The sequence below is a fragment of the Piliocolobus tephrosceles genome, chromosome 7, assembly GCF_002776525.5.
Source record: "Piliocolobus tephrosceles isolate RC106 chromosome 7, ASM277652v3, whole genome shotgun sequence".
NCBI lineage: Eukaryota > Metazoa > Chordata > Mammalia > Primates > Cercopithecidae > Piliocolobus > Piliocolobus tephrosceles.
The window spans coordinates 5,942,633-5,948,125 of NC_045440.1; the positions used below are offsets into that span (position 1 = coordinate 5,942,633).

The 5,493-nt window shown below is 38.1% G+C and overlaps 1 pseudogene across 1 annotated transcript; it reads left to right on the plus strand.

The window, feature by feature from the left end:
• Positions 1-3,805: 3,805 nt before the first annotated feature.
• On the plus strand, positions 3,806-4,182 carry LOC111547369 (annotated as a pseudogene). The gene has a single exon (XR_002733113.2). The product of XR_002733113.2 is annotated as a 60S ribosomal protein L37 pseudogene (transcript).
• The last annotated feature ends 1,311 nt before the right edge of the window (positions 4,183-5,493 follow it).

Here is a 5,493-nt window from a genome sequence, read left to right on the forward strand (position 1 = left end):
CCCAGTCACTACAGCACACTTCTCAACATCAAATAAGAAGCTCACTTTCAAATGATGTCACCGGAGCAGTAAAATACTTTTTTGTCCAAATCAGTCAGTAGAGGGACCTCCTGATGGTGATTTGACTCCCAAGTTGTGAGCTTACCTTCCTTTCTAATCAGAACAAAGTTCAAAGCCCAGCTCCTCCTGTGCTCATAGATTTGAGTGATGGTGATGCAAACTCATCAGCTCAACTCCACAAATGGAAGCTTTGTGCATTGCATGAATATGCTTTCTTTATAATTTTATGCAGGATTCTGTTATTCCGGGCTTTGCTTATTTTAAAAATGCTGCACTTCTTATAATCACTGGTGAAGATTTCGCCCTTAATCTTTGGGTATAGAGATATGGCAATAAAGTGATTGAAGTAACAAAATTACCTCAATTTTCATTTACATCTCAGAATTCATTACATTCCCATCAATTTCAGCCTTTTCTGTGGAATAAAATTATAGAATGATCTTTACTGTAGGTGACATGAAAGAAATAGTTGCGGTCTTAGTGTTCATCACTCTGGTTGGTGTAGGTTTACACACACACAATAGGCAGAAAATGTTTTCCGCAGGTAGTCCCTGGTTCTTCATAAATCTTATTCAAATGAGCGTTGAGATTTGTGTTGTTTTTGTTGGTTGTAGTTCATGTAACCATGATAACATGTAAACACAGATCATTCATCTTGTTTTAATACGATGCAGCATTAGTCAACTTTCTTGTATATAACATAGTTTTCTCTGGCTGAAAAAAAAATTGTGAAGGTAAATAATAAAATAACAAGATACTCTTTTCCTGACACCAGAAATAGGAGGGAAAATGCAAAGAGCAATTCCCAAGCCAACCAAATATTTATCTAGAAAGTAAACTAATCTAAAAATGACTAAATTTACCTTGAATTGGAAAAATTGTTTTCTACAACCAAGCAGAGATGATAACCCAATGTTTAGATTCACTTCACTTATTGAGAAATACATGAGTGATATGTCTGCATATTCAAATCTGACTCGAAATTCATTTTTGCTCCACAGACTCAATGTATTTAAAACACTTACTTCGTGTCCAGTCTTAAAACAATGTGAGCAGATAAAAGTTGTTCCTTATTTACACTTGAAAATAAGTTTTATAGAAATGGGAAGTGAAGCACAGAAAATAAAATCAGACCCTCATCTTATTTCTAGACAAATAGGTATAAAGCATTTACTCCTCTCCTACACCTGATGCTACTTTCCCCACACTACCATTTTTCTTCTTTCAACCACCATTCTGGCCCCTCCCTATTTCACAAACCACAGCTTCTACTAACTGTAATTTGTCTGGCAGCCCCATTTCTTCAGAAACATTGACTACTTTCCTGGCCACAGTCTCTCCTGCTCTTGCTGACCAACATCAAGCATTTGGAAGATAATTACGTGGTCAAATAATGTTCTCCAATAACCTTTCTCTGCTTAACATCTGTGCCTCCAATACACACACAAAAAACACACAGGCACACGAACACAAACACACACAATTCTGAGTAACATTCACAACAAGGAGAATTTAGTATTTAGTCCCAGATGTTTTATTAAATTAAGAAAACAAGTCGTTAAGGAGAAAAATAACTACATTAATATTACTGTAGTCTGGAGCTAGGCTTGTGTTGTTTTCATTTGCTTTGCTTCATTTTGGTTTTGATTCTGTTAATCACACAGCAGGTTAACGTCATCTTCTCTTTTCTCTCAGTCTCCATCCATGATTAGCCTTGTTCCCTTTGTAATCAGAACTGATGAATCAGCAACCTATGAAAAATGCAGGCTCAGAATGGCTATTCTTAGGAAAACTTATCAACACCACTTGGAAAATTATTGTCATTTCAGAAATTAAGTATAAAATCCCGAATTAGCAAGGGCATCTTTGTTGGCATATCACTGCTTCTTGAATGCAGAATGATTCATCCAAGTGCCTTAAATCTAGTTCCTAAAGTATTGATTCCATAGTTGTTTATGTACATTTCAGTTCATTTGAGTAACAATATCTTCTCTGTTAAACCTGGTGGTAAGGGTCATGGCTTGCTTTACCAAATTTAGCACCCTACAGTTCCTGGAAAAGCAAAGGCATTCAATAATATTTTTGACTGACTGAATGACTAAAGCATTTTAATAATATTCAGGGAACAACATAGCTCCATAGGTCCTCAGGCTTAAGTAGGGAAGTCTCTACCATATTGGAATGGTATTAATTAAAATTTCTTCTGCTATAGATAAAACCTGACTACGTCCTCATCAACTGACGTTATTTTCTCTGGCCTGTGTCTTTAGTGTATCTCCATTGTGTACATGATTCTACTGTGTTGATAAGATCTTGTTTTAACCTATGTATTGTATACCTATTTTAATTCTTGATTCTGAACTTACAAAGACCAGCCACTGAGTCTTAGTTTTCTCCAATTTCCCAACTCCTGCCACATTTCCTGGCATGTGATACACACAAAAAGACTTTGAACTGGTTGAATAAAGGTATAAGTAGGATTAATGAGATGTGTTAATTATTTTGGTAGAATTTCTACATATTTATCTTTCAGTATTGTGGCTCCTCACAAATGCAGACATGAAAATGCTGCCAAGAACCCTAATAGCTTGCATTCCAGGCTTGAATATGTCCTGGGCAGGGATTCTGGACAGAATGAAAGTGGTAAAAACACACCTTCTAATTTTAGAAAAGTGTTCTACAGTAGAAAATATACTGACTTGAAAGTCAAAGGAATTAGATGAGTATTTGGCCAAGAATGTGTTAAGCAACATCTCTGTTACAATTTGTGTATCTGGAAAGTTGAAAGCCATGAGAGTGGTATGTAGTTTTTAGGATATACGATGATATAAAACTTAATTCAAATTCCATCTTTGTTACCAGGAAACTGGGCAAGTTACTCAGCCCGTGTGAGTGTTAATTTTTTCCACTGTATATTGAGATAATACCTAACCGGGAGAGTTGATATGTAAATTATAATTACAAGGAGCTCAGCCCTACACTTGAAAAATACCGGAGACTGTCATGTGTTATAAAGATAAAGTGAAATAATAAATAAGAATAGCAAGTCAATTGCTAAAGAAATGGAAAGAATAAGTTTTTAAATTCCTTGGACAGTAATGAATGGATCTTATACAAAGCAACCATATTGTTTGATAGAAGAAGAAACCTATTGCTGCTTGACAGATACTTACAGATAACTGAGCACTGTGGCTTACACATATGAAAAGAAACAAATTCTGCTGGAAGTAATTCTCAACATGAAAGTGAGCTGTTCACATACACAGTCTCCCAAGACAAAGCAGAGACATTAGTCACACTGCGAATGGCAACTCAGTCAGGTGCGAAGAAGAAAACAATTTTCTAACATTTCTGAAGGGCCTCAAGAGATGAACTATTCAATTCCCCTTCTGCCCATTAAAAACACGAACTGTCATATTCTGCTGGTCATCTTAGAAGAGAAAAAAAGCGTATTAAACAGAATTATTTAGAATAGTTTCAGGTTTCCTATTCATAGACTTGGGAGAGTGCTGTCTCTCATACATCATGTAGGTGACAGTACTGAACTAAACTGTTCAGTACTGTCAGTAACTAAACTGTTCAGTACCATTCAGAGAGGATGGGTTGCCCTCTCTTCCAAACACATAGAAATGCTTGATAAAATATAAGATAGCTGAGTTCCAAACCAGAAAAAACAAAATCAAGTGTATTTTTAAGTGTGTGTTCAAAGCTAAAAGAATAAAGACTTGTCTCTTCCGGTCTCTCTGGTCTCGGCTGCAGAAGCGAGATGACGAAGGGAACGTCATCGTTTGGAAAGCGTCGCAATAAGACGCACACATTGTGCCGCCGCTGTGACTCTAAGGCCTACCACCTTCAGAAGTCGACCTGTGGCAAATGTGGCTACCCTGCCAAGCGCAAGAGAAAATATAACTGGAGTGCCAAGGCTAAAAGACGAAATACCACCGGAACTGGTCGAATGAGGCACCTAAAAATTGTATACCGCAGATTCAGGCATGGATTCCGTGAAGGAACAACACCTAAACCCAAGAGGGCAGCTGTTGCAGCATCCAGTTCATCTTAAGAATGTCAGCAATTAGTCATGCAATAAATGTTCTGGTTCTGAAAAAAAAAAAAAAAAAAAAAGAATAAAGACTTGCTGTAGGAGGCTTTGGACCCACAAGTAGGAATTAGGAGAAATGGTATTAACTCCTAAGTAAGTACAGGAAATGGGAGCTCGGGTTTCTGTGAAGCAGAGTTGGAACACGTCAATGGTATAAAAACCTTTAAGAGCTTAAAACCTCTAAGAGCTGCATTGTTCATGCATCTAGGAACAGAAAAAAACAAATGCTCTCACTATCCTAAGAAAGGGGCAAGGAAGATTGCAAGCAAACAAGAGCCACAGTTAGAAATAGAGTTCATGGTGAGAAATCAGAAATCTTAGAATTCTATTAGGACACAAAGGGGAGGACATAGAGGATTTGCATGCTGTAATCACTGTTGTTGTTTTTTGAGTATCAAAATGAGTCTAGAACAGGTAAAATCCTTAATGCTTTAGCAGTAGCAAACTCGAAATATATTTATAGAATATTTTCCACAATGAAATTCCATTAAAAGCAACCTCTCTACTAATGATCTGAGATGGTGGATGGGGATTAAGAATCAAGAAAAGTAGACAGCCCGCCCACCTACAGCAGGAAAATAAGAATTGTAGGATGAGCGCTCAAGGACTGGCCATTTGCCAGACTGACGTCAAGATGAAGATTGTCAGATGGAAAGAAGATACCAGCTTATGAATGAGACCAATGAAAGCAAGTCTGTATCTAAGACTATCAGATAAGCCGAAACCTCAAAGTCAAAGAGAAAAGTCTTAAAAGTTAACAGGTTAAGAGGAAAAAACACAAGCTCTGGGTTCTCCTTTCCCTGGATTAACTCTCCGTCTGTCTCTGCTGCCGTTGCACACTTCATAATCTGGGATGCTGACTTTTACAGCTCAGGTCCCATGGGGATTGCCTGCTCCCCAGCGCCTAGTTGGTTTCAGCCCGTGCAAGAAACTGGCAGAGGATTGCAAAGCTAGAGGGAGAGCGGCAGAGAGTATTTGTTTCCTGCATCCCCTGCTTTAGTGTGGTCCTGCCCAGGGCTTCATCCCTGTATGGTGACATCTTCTTCTGTTGCTCCGATTCTCACTCGGGTTCTGGAAACATTACTTCCTCAGCTTATAGGTACAGGCTTAAAGGAATGCTGGACCCCCTTTATGTGTGTGTGGGACCCTGGAAGACATCAACATTTCTTGTCTGTTTCCTTAGCCTCACCCACATCAGCATGTACAGTCCCTTTATAAAATCCCTTGAATGTGCTCTGCTTGCAAAGACCAAGGCTTGCTCCAACAGATTACCTACCAGAAGAGAAAATTAGTCAGGCATCATATTTCTTATTAGAAATAACAATAACTCTTCA